Below are 10,710 nucleotides of genomic sequence, written 5' to 3' on the forward strand. Positions count from 1 at the left end.
AGTGTGTGTAGTGAGTGTGTAGTGGTGAGTGTAGTGGTGAGTGTGTAGTGGTGAGTGTAGTGGTGAGTGTGTAGTGAGTGAGTGTGTAGTGAGTGAGTGTGTAGTGAGTGAGTGTGTAGTGGTGAGTGTGTAGTGAGTGAGTGTGTAGTGAGTGAGTGTGTAGTGAGTGTGTAGTGGTGAGTGTAGTGAGTGTGTAGTGGTGAGTGTGTAGTGGTGAGTGTAGTGGTGAGTGTGTAGTGAGTGAGTGTGTAGTGAGTGAGTGTGTAGTGAGTGTGTAGTGGTGAGTGTAGTGGTGAGTGTGTAGTGGTGAGTGTAGTGGTGAGTGTGTAGTGGTGAGTGTGTAGTGAGTGAGTGTGTAGTGAGTGAGTGTGTAGTGAGTGTGTAGTGGTGAGAGTGTAGTGGTGAGTGTGTAGTGGTGAGTGTAGTGGTGAGTGTGTAGTGAGTGAGTGTGTAGTGAGTGTGTAGTGGTGAGAGTGTAGTGGTGAGTGTGTAGTGGTGAGTGTAGTGGTGAGTGTGTAGTGGTGAGTGTGTAGTGAGTGTGTAGTGGTGAGTGTGTAGTGGTGAGTGTAGTGGTGAGTGTGTAGTGGTGAGTGTGTAGTGGTGAGTGTAGTGGTGAGTGTGTAGTGAGTGTGTAGTGGTGAGTGTGTAGTGGTGAGTGTGTAGTGAGTGTGTAGTGGTGAGTGTGTAGTGGTGAGTGTAGTGGTGAGTGTGTAGTGGTGAGTGTGTAGTGGTGAGTGTGTAGTGGTGAGTGTAGTGGTGAGTGTGTAGTGGTGAGTGTAGTGGTGAGTGTGTAGTGGTGAGTGTGTAGTGGTGAGTGTGTAGTGGTGAGTGTGTAGTGGTGAGTGTGTGTAGTGAGTGTGTAGTGGTGAGTGTGTAGTGGTGAGTGTGTAGTGGTGAGTGTGTGTAGTGAGTGTGTAGTGGTGAGTGTGTAGTGGTGAGTGTGTAGTGGTGAGTGTGTGTAGTGAGTGTGTAGTGGTGAGTGTGTGTAGTGAGTGTGTAGTGGTGAGTGTGTAGTGGTGAGTGTGTAGTGGTGAGTGTGTAGTGGTGAGTGTGTAGTGGTGAGTGTGTAGTGAGTGTGTGTGTAGTGAGTGTGTAGTGGTGAGTGTAGTGGTGAGTGTGTAGTGGTGAGTGTGTAGTGGTGAGTGTAGTGGTGAGTGTGTAGTGGTGAGTGTGTAGTGGTGAGTGTAGTGGTGAGTGTGTAGTGGTGTGTGTAGTGGTGAGTGTGTAGTGGTGAGTGTGTAGTGGTGAGTGTGTGGTGAGTGTGTAGTGGTGAGTGTGTAGTGGTGAGTGTAGTGGTGAGTGTGTAGTGGTGAGTGTGTAGTGGTGAGTGTAGTGGTGAGTGTGTAGTGGTGAGTGTGTAGTGGTGAGTGTGTAGTGGTGTGTGTAGTGGTGAGTGTGTAGTGGTGAGTGTGTAGTGAGTGTGTAGTGGTGAGTGTAGTGGTGAGTGTGTAGTGGTGAGTGTAGTGGTGAGTGTAGTGGTGAGTGTGTAGTGGTGAGTGTAGTGGTGAGTGTGTAGTGGTGAGTGTGTAGTGGTGAGTGGTGTAGTGGTGAGTGTAGTGGTGAGTGTGTAGTGGTGAGTGTGTAGTGGTGAGGGTGTAGTGGTGAGTGTAGTGGTGAGTGTGTAGTGGTGAGTGTGTAGTGGTGAGTGTAGTGGTGAGTGTGTAGTGGTGAGTGTGTAGTGGTGAGTGTAGTGGTGAGTGTGTAGTGGTGAGTGTGTAGTGGTGAGTGTGTAGTGAGTGTGTAGTGGTGAGTGTGTAGTGGTGAGGGTGTAGTGGTGAGTGTAGTGGTGAGTGTGTAGTGGTGAGTGTGTAGTGGTGAGGGTGTAGTGGTGAGTGTAGTGGTGAGTGTGTAGTGGTGAGTGTGTAGTGGTGAGTCTGTGGTGAGTGTGTAGTGGTGAGTGTGTAGTGGTGAGTGTAGTGGTGAGTGTAGTGGTGAGTGTGTAGTGGTGAGTGTGTAGTGGTGAGTGTAGTGGTGAGTGTGTAGTGGTGTGTGTAGTGGTGAGTGTGTAGTGGTGAGTGTAGTGGTGAGTGTAGTGGTGAGTGTGTAGTGGTGAGTGTAGTGGTGAGTGTAGTGGTGTGTGTAGTGGTGAGTGTGTAGTGGTGAGTGTGTAGTGGTGAGTGTGTAGTGGTGAGTGTGTGGTGAGTGTGTAGTGGTGAGTGTGTGTAGTGAGTGTGTAGTGAGTGTGTAGTGGTGAGTGTGTAGTGGTGAGTGTGTAGTGGTGAGTGTGTGTAGTGAGTGTGTAGTGGTGAGTGTAGTGGTGAGTGTGTAGTGGTGAGTGTGTAGTGGTGAGTGTGTAGTGGTGAGTGTGTGTAGTGAGTGTGTAGTGGTGAGTGTAGTGGTGAGTGTGTAGTGGTGAGTGTGTAGTGGTGAGTGTGTGTAGTGAGTGTGTAGTGGTGAGTGTGTAGTGGTGAGTGTGTAGTGAGTGAGTGTGTAGTGGTGAGTGTGTAGTGGTGAGTGTGTAGTGGTGAGTGTAGTGGTGAGTGTGTAGTGGTGAGTGTGTAGTGAGTGAGTGTGTAGTGGTGAGTGTGTAGTGGTGAGTGTGTGGTGAGTGTGTAGTGGTGAGTGTGTAGTGAGTGAGTGTGTAGTGGTGAGTGTGTAGTGGTGAGTGTGTAGTGGTGAGTGTAGTGGTGAGTGTGTAGTGGTGAGTGTGTAGTGAGTGTGTGGTGAGTGTGTAGTGGTGAGTGTGTAGTGGTGAGTGTGTAGTGGTGAGTGTGTAGTGGTGAGTGTGTAGTGGTGAGTGTGTAGTGGTGAGTGTGTAGTGGTGAGTGTGTAGTGGTGAGTGTGTAGTGGTGAGTGTAGTAGTAGTGAGTGTGTAGTGGTGAGTGTAGTGGTGAGTGTGTAGTGGTGAGTGTAGTGGTGAGTGTGTAGTGGTGAGTGTGTAGTGGTGAGTGTGTGTGTAGTGAGTGTGTAGTGGTGAGTGTAGTGGTGAGTGTGTAGTGGTGAGTGTGTAGTGGTGAGTGTGTAGTGGTGAGTGTGTAGTGGTGAGTGTGTGTGTAGTGAGTGTGTGTAGTGGTGAGTGTGTAGTGGTGAGTGTGTAGTGGTGAGTGTAGTGGTGAGTCTGTGGTGAGTGTGTAGTGGTGTGTGTAGTGGTGAGTGTGTAGTGGTGAGTGTGTAGTGGTGAGTGTAGTGGTGAGTGTGTAGTGGTGAGTGTGTAGTGGTGAGTGTAGTGGTGAGTGTGTAGTGGTGAGTGTGTAGTGGTGAGTGTGTAGTGGTGAGTGTGTAGTGGTGAGTGTAGTGGTGAGTGTGTAGTGGTGAGTGTGTAGTGGTGAGTGTGTAGTGGTGAGTGTAGTGGTGAGTGTAGTGGTGAGTGTGTGTGTGTGTAGTGAGTGTGTAGTGGTGAGTGTAGTGGTGAGTGTGTAGTGGTGAGTGTGTAGTGGTGAGTGTGTAGTGGTGAGTGTGTAGTGGTGAGTGTGTAGTGGTGAGTGTGTAGTGGTGAGTGTGTAGTGGTGAGTGTGTAGTGGTGAGTGTAGTGGTGAGTGTGTAGTGGTGAGTGCGTAGTGGTGAGTGTGTAGTGGTGAGTGTGTAGTGGTGAGTGTGTAGTGGTGAGTGTGTAGTGGTGAGTGTGTAGTGGTGAGTGAGTGTGTAGTGGTGAGTGTGTGTGGTGAGTGCGTAGTGGTGAGTGAGTGTGTGTGGTGAGTGCGTAGTGGTGAGTGTGTAGTGGTGAGTGAGTGTGTGTGGTGAGTGCGTAGTGGTGAGTGTGTAGTGGTGAGTGAGTGTGTAGTGGTGAGTGTGTAGTGGTGAGTGTGTAGTGGTGAGTGAGTGTGTAGTGGTGAGTGTGTGTGGTGAGTGTGTAGTGGTGAGTGTGTAGTGGTGAGTGAGTGTGTGTGGTGAGTGTGTAGTGGTGAGTGTGTGGTGAGTGTGTAGTGGTGAGTGTGTAGTGGTGAGTGTGTAGTGGTGAGTGTGTAGTGGTGAGTGTGTAGTGGTGAGTGTGTAGTGGTGAGTGTGCAGTGGTGAGTGTGTAGTGGTGAGTGTAGTGGTGAGTGTGTAGTGGTGAGTGTGTAGTGGTGAGTGTGTAGTGGTGAGTGTGCAGTGGTGAGTGTGTAGTGGTGAGTGTAGTGGTGAGTGTGTAGTGGTGAGTGTGTAGTGGTGAGTGTGTAGTGGTGAGTGTAGTGGTGAGTGTGTAGTGGTGAGTGTGTAGTGGTGAGTGTGTAGTGGTGAGTGTGTAGTGGTGAGTGTGTGGTGAGTGTGCAGTGGTGAGTGTAGTGGTGAGTGTGTAGTGGTGAGTGTGTAGTGGTGAGTGTGTAGTGGTGAGTGTGTAGTGGTGAGTGTGTAGTGGTGAGTGTGTAGTGGTGAGTGTGTAGTGGTGAGTGTGTAGTGGTGAGTGTGTAGTGGTGAGTGTGTAGTGGTGAGTGTGTAGTGGTGAGTGTGTAGTGGTGAGTGTAGTGGTGAGTGTGTAGTGGTGAGTGTGTAGTGGTGAGTGTGTAGTGGTGAGTGTGTAGTGGTGAGTGTAGTGGTGAGTGTGTAGTGGTGAGAGTGTAGTGGTGAGTGTGTAGTGGTGAGTGTGTAGTGGTGAGTGTGTAGTGGTGAGTGTAGTGGTGAGTGTGTAGTGGTGAGAGTGTAGTGGTGAGTGTGTAGTGGTGAGTGTAGTGGTGAGTGTGTAGTGGTGAGAGTGTAGTGGTGAGTGTGTAGTGAGTGTGTGTGTAGTGGTGAGTGTGTAGTGGTGAGTGTGTAGTGGTGAGTGTGTAGTGGTGAGTGTAGTGGTGAGTGTGTAGTGAGTGTGTAGTGGTGAGTGTGTAGTGGTGAGTGTGTAGTGGTGAGTGTGTGTGTGTGTAGTGAGTGTGTGTGTAGTGAGTGTGTAGTGGTGAGTGTGTAGTGGTGAGTGTGTAGTGGTGAGGATCTGCTGCAAGGCGGCGTTGTGTTTGCACTGCTCCAGACCATTGCCCAGCTCCTGGAGAAACACGGGGGAGGGGGGTGGTGAGTGGTGAGTGAGTGAGTGAGTGGTGAGTGAGTGAGTGGTGAGTGAGTGAGTGTGTGTAGTGAGTGTGTGTAGTGAGTGTGTAGTGAGTGGTGAGTGTGTGTAGTGTGTGGTGAGTGTGTAGTGAGTGGTGAGTGAGTGGTGAGTGTGTAGTGGTGAGTGTGTGGTGAGTCTATAGTGAGTGTGTGGTGAGTGTGTAGTGAGTGGTGAGTGAGTGTGTGGTGAGTGTGTAGTGGTGAGTGTGTGGTGAGTCTATAGTGAGTGTGTGGTGAGTGTGTAGTGAGTGGTGAGTGAGTGTGTAGTGAGTGTGTAGTGGTGAGTGTGTGGTGAGTCTATAGTGAGTGTGTAGTGAGTGGTGAGTGTGTGTGTAGTGAGTCTATAGTGAGTGTGTAGCGAGTGGTGAGTGTGTGTGTAGTGAGTGTGTAGTGTGTGTAGTGTGTGATGAGTGAGTGTGTGGTGAGTGTGTGGTGAGTGAGTGGTGAGTGAGTGAGTGTGTGGTAAGTGGTGTGTAGTGAGTGTGTGTAGTGTGTGTAGTGTGTAGTGAGTAGTGGGTCTATAGTGAGTGTGTGTGGTGAGTGTGTAGTGATTGTGTGTTGTGAGTGAGTCTATAGTGAGTGTGTTGTGAGTGTGTGTTGTGGTGAGTCTGTGGTGAGTGTGTTGTGAGTGTGTGTTGTGAGTGAGTCTATAGTGAGTGTGTTGTGAGTGTGTGTAGTGGTGAGTCTGTAGTGAGTGTGTGTGTGTAGTGGTGTGTAGCGAGTGGTGAGTGAGTGTTGAGTGTGTGTAGTAGTGAGTAGTGTATAGTGAGTGGCATAGGTGGGACAAAGTCATTGTTATGCAAGTCCAAGTCGAGTCGCAAGTCGTCAAATTCATGACTCGAGTCTGACTCGAGTCCAAGTCACATGACTCGAGTCCACACCTCTGGTGAGTGGTGTGAGCAGTGAGTGAGTCTGTAGTGAGTGTGTGTAGTGGTGTGTTGTGAGTAGTGAGTGTGTAGTGAGTCTATAGTGAGTGTGTGTGATGTGTAGTGAGTAGTAGTGTGTAGTGGTGAGTCTGTAGTGAGTGTAGTGTGTGGTGAGTGAGTGTGTAGTGAGTAGTGGGTCTATAGTGAGTGTGTAGTGAGTCTATAGTGATTGTGTGTAGTGGTGAGTCTGTTGTGAGTGAGTGTGTGTAGTAGTGAGTAGTGTATAGTGAGTGTGTGTAGTTGTGAGTCTGTAGTGAGTGTGTGTGTGTAGTAGTGAGTAGTGTATAGTGAGTGGTGTGAGCAGTGAGTGAGTCTATAGTGAGTGTGTGTGATGTGCAGTGAGTAGTAGTGTGTTGTGAGTGTGTGGTGAGTGTGTGTAGTAGTGAGTGTGTGGTGAGTGTGTGTAGTAGTGAGTGTGTGTAGTGGCGTGTTGTGAGTGAGTGTGTAGTGAGTCTATAGTGAGTGTGTGTAGTAGTGAGTGTGTGTTGTGAGTGTGTGGTGAGTGTGTGTAGTAGTGAGTAGTGTATAGTGAGTGGTGTGAGCAGTGAGTGAGTCTATAGTGAGTGTGTGTGATGTGCAGTGAGTAGTAGTGTGTTGTGAGTGTGTGGTGAGTGTGTGTAGTAGTGAGTGTGTGTTGTGAGTGTGTGGTGAGTGTGTGTAGTAGTGAGTGTGTGTTGTGAGTGTGTGGTGAGTGTGTGTAGTAGTGAGTGTGTGTAGTGGCGTGTTGTGAGTAGTGAGTGTGCGGTGTCACCTTGACTGTGCGTATGTAGTCCAGTGCGCTGGGCACGAGTGACTCCAGTTCCGGGAAGCGTTTAGCAAATTTATCTCTCACAAATTTGTGAATGATGTCTGACACGCACACGTGGGGAGAGAGACACGGGGAGAGAGACACGGGGAGAGAGAGAGACACGGGGAGAGAGAGAGACACGGGGTGAGAGAGACACGGGGAGAGAGACACGGGGAGAGACACGGGGAGAGAGACACGGGGAGAGAGACACGGGGAGAGAGACACGGGGAGAGAGACACGGGGAGAGAGAGAGACACGGGGAGAGAGAGAGACACGGGGAGAGAGAGAGACACGGGGAGAGAGAGAGACACGGGGAGAGAGAGAGACACGGGGAGAGAGAGACACGGGGAGAGAGACACGGGGAGAGAGACACGGGGAGAGAGAGAGACACGGGGAGAGAGAGAGACACGGGGAGAGAGACACGGGGAGAGAGACACGGGGAGAGAGACACGGGGAGAGAGACACGGGGAGAGAGACACGGGGAGAGAGACACGGGGAGAGAGACACGGGGAGAGAGACACGTGGGGAGAGAGACACGGGGAGAGAGACACGGGGAGAGAGACACGGGGAGAGAGACACGGGGAGAGAGACACATGGGGAGAGAGACACATGGGGAGAGAGACACATGGGGAGAGAGACACGGGGTGAGAGAGACACGGGGTGAGAGAGACACGGGGAGAGAGACACGGGGAGAGAGACACGGGGAGAGAGACACGGGGAGAGAGACACGGGGAGAGAGAGACACGGGGAGAGAGAGACACGGGGAGAGAGAGACACGGGGAGAGAGACACGGGGAGAGAGACACGGGGAGAGAGAAACACGGGGAGAGAGAGACACGGGGAGAGAGAGACACGGGGAGAGAGAGACACGGGGAGAGAGAGACACGGGGAGAGAGAGACACGGGGAGAGAGAGACACGGGGAGAGAGACACGGGGAGAGAGACACGGGGAGAGAGAGAGACACGGGGAGAGAGAGAGACACGGGGAGAGAGAGACACGTGGGGAGAGACACGGGGAGAGAGAGAGAGAGAGAGACACGTGGGGAGAGAGACACGTGGGGAGAGAGACACGTGGGGAGAGAGACACGTGGGGAGAGAGACACGTGGAGAGAGACACGGGGAGAGAGACACGTGGGGAGAGAGACACGGGGAGAGAGACACGGGGAGAGAGACACATGGGGAGAGAGACACATGGGGAGAGAGACACGGGGTGAGAGAGACACGGGGAGAGAGATACGGGGAGAGAGACACGGGGAGAGAGACACGGGGAGAGAGACACGGGGAGAGAGACACGGGGAGAGAGAGACACGGGGAGAGAGAGACACGGGGAGAGAGACACGGGGAGAGAGACACGGGGAGAGAGACACGGGGAGAGAGACACGGGGAGAGAGAGACACGGGGAGAGAGAGACACGGGGAGAGAGAGACACGGGGAGAGAGAGACACGGGGAGAGAGAGACACGGGGAGAGAGAGACACGGGGAGAGAGAGACACGGGGAGAGAGAGACACGGGGAGAGAGAGACACGGGGAGAGAGAGACACGGGGAGAGAGAGACACGGGGAGAGAGAGACACGGGGAGAGAGACACGGGGAGAGAGACACGGGGAGAGAGACACGGGGAGAGAGAGAGACACGGGGAGAGAGACACGGGGAGAGAGAGAGACACGGGGAGAGAGAGAGACACGGGGAGAGAGAGACACGTGGGGAGAGACACGGGGAGAGAGACACGGGGAGAGAGACACGGGGAGAGAGACACGGGGTGAGAGAGACACGGGGTGAGAGAGACACGGGGTGAGAGAGACACGTGAGGAGAGAGACACGTGGGGAGAGAGACACGTGGGGAGAGAGACACGGGGTGAGAGAGACACGGGGTGAGAGAGACACGGGGTGAGAGAGACACGGGGTGAGAGAGACACGGGGGGAGAGACACGGGGAGAGAGACACGGGGAGAGAGACACGGGGAGAGAGACACGGGGAGAGAGACACGGGGAGAGAGACACGGGGAGAGAGACACGGGGAGAGAGACACGGGGAGAGAGACACGGGGAGAGAGACACGGGGAGAGAGACACGGGGAGAGAGAGAGACACGGGGAGAGAGAGAGACACGGGGAGAGAGAGACACGGGGTGAGAGAGACACGGGGAGAGAGACACGGGGAGAGAGAGAGACACGGGGAGAGAGAGACACGGGGTGAGAGTGACACGGGGAGAGAGACACGGGGAGAGAGACACGGGGAGAGAGACACGGGGAGAGAGACACGGGGAGAGAGACACGGGGAGAGAGAGAGACACGGGGAGAGAGAGACACGGGGTGAGAGAGACACGGGGAGAGAGACACGGGGAGAGAGACACGGGGAGAGAGAGAGACACGGGGAGAGAGAGACACGGGGTGAGAGAGACACGGGGAGAGAGACACGGAGAGTTATTAAATACAGCCATCATGGTCGTGGTGATGATGTCTCTTTGCCCGTGGCTGTAGACAGAGGTTGGTGTTTCTCTGCCCGTTGCTGTACAGAGGTTGTTGTTTCTATCCCCGTGGCTGTACAGACAGAGGTTGGTGTTTCTCTACCCGTGGCTGTGTGGCTGTACAGACAGAGGTTGGTGTTTCTCTGCCCATAGCTGTGTAGACAGAGGTTGGTGTTTCTCTACCTGTGGCTCTACAGAGGTTGGTGTTTCTCTAACCGTGGCTGTGTGGCTGTACAGACAGAGGTTGGTGTTTCTCTCCCCGTGGCTGTACAGACAGAGGTTGGTGTTTCTCTAGCCCGTGGCTGTACAGACAGAAGCGCACGTACTGATCTCGTTGTCTATCTCCACCGTGAGGTTGTTGGCGTCCACGATGAGCTTGTACTCCGGGTCGGCCTCCACTGGGCCCAGAACTGCAGGGAGAGAAGGGGGGGGAGGGGGGTGGAGGGGGGGGGGTGGAGGGGGGGGGGAGAAGAGGGGGGAGAAGAGGGGGGAGGGGGGGGGGAGAAGGGGAGGGGGGAGGGGGGGGGGAGAAGGGGGGGGGGGGAGGGGGAGGGAGTCACTTCCCCACTCACTCACCTATTCACTCAGTCACTCACTCGCCCACCCGCTCGCCCACCCATCAACTCACCCACCCACTCACCCACCCACTGACCAACTCACCCACCCACTCACTCACTCACCCACTGACCAACTCACCCACTCACTCACCCACCCACTCACCAACTCACCCACCCACTCACCAACTCACCCACCCACTCACTCACCCACTCACCCACCCACTCACCCGCCCACTGACCAACTCACCCACCCACTCACTCACCCACTCACCAACTCACCCACCCACTCACTCACCCACTCACCAACTCACCCACCCACTCACCCACTGACCAACTCACCCACCAACTCACTCACCCACTGACCAACTCACCCACCCACTCACCCGCCCACTGACCAACTCACCCACCCACTCACTCATCCACTCACCAACTCACCCACCCACTCACTCACCCACTGACCAACTCACCCACCAACTCACTCACCCACTGACCAACTCATCCACCCACTCACTCACCCACTCACCAACTCACCCACCCACTCACCCACTGACCAACTCACCCACCAACTCACTCACCCACTGACCAACTCATCCACCCATTCACCCATCCATGCACTACTCACCCACCCAACCACTCACCCTCAGTCTTGCGGGATTTTCCGATGTGCATCTCCACTGTTGCCATGATTTCTGCAAACTGAGAGACAACAGGGAGACACAGACAGAGACAGTGAGACACAGGGAGATATGTGGGAGACACGGAGAGAGAGTGGAGGGATAGGGAGAGACACAGAGACAACAGGGAGACACAGGGAGACGTGGGGAGATACAGGGGGAGACAGAGACACAGGGAGACGTGGGGGGAGACACGGGGGGGTGGGGGGGGGAGACACGGGGGGGGAGACACGGGGGGGGAGACACGGGGGGGAGACACGGGGGGGAGACACGGGGGGGAGACACGGGGGGGAGACACGGGGGGGAGACACGGGGGGGAGACACGGGGGGGGAGACACGGGGGGGAGACACGGGG

At 54.0% G+C, this 10,710-nt stretch overlaps 1 long non-coding RNA gene across 1 annotated transcript; it reads right to left on the reverse strand.

Moving 5' to 3' along the window:
• Nucleotides 1-4,754: 4,754 nt before the first annotated feature.
• LOC144953982 (uncharacterized) lies at nucleotides 4,755-10,397 on the reverse strand. The gene is made up of 4 exons (XR_013640989.1): nucleotides 10,320-10,397; nucleotides 9,451-9,534; nucleotides 6,628-6,725; nucleotides 4,755-4,888 (listed from the first exon to the last, which is right to left on the reverse strand). It is a non-coding gene; the product is annotated as an uncharacterized LOC144953982 (long non-coding RNA).
• Between the last annotated feature and the right edge of the window lie 313 nt (nucleotides 10,398-10,710).

Source organism: Lampetra fluviatilis, unplaced genomic scaffold (assembly GCF_964198595.1).
Source record: "Lampetra fluviatilis unplaced genomic scaffold, kcLamFluv1.1 SCAFFOLD_1529, whole genome shotgun sequence".
In the NCBI taxonomy this organism is placed as follows: Eukaryota; Metazoa; Chordata; class Hyperoartia; order Petromyzontiformes; family Petromyzontidae; genus Lampetra; species Lampetra fluviatilis.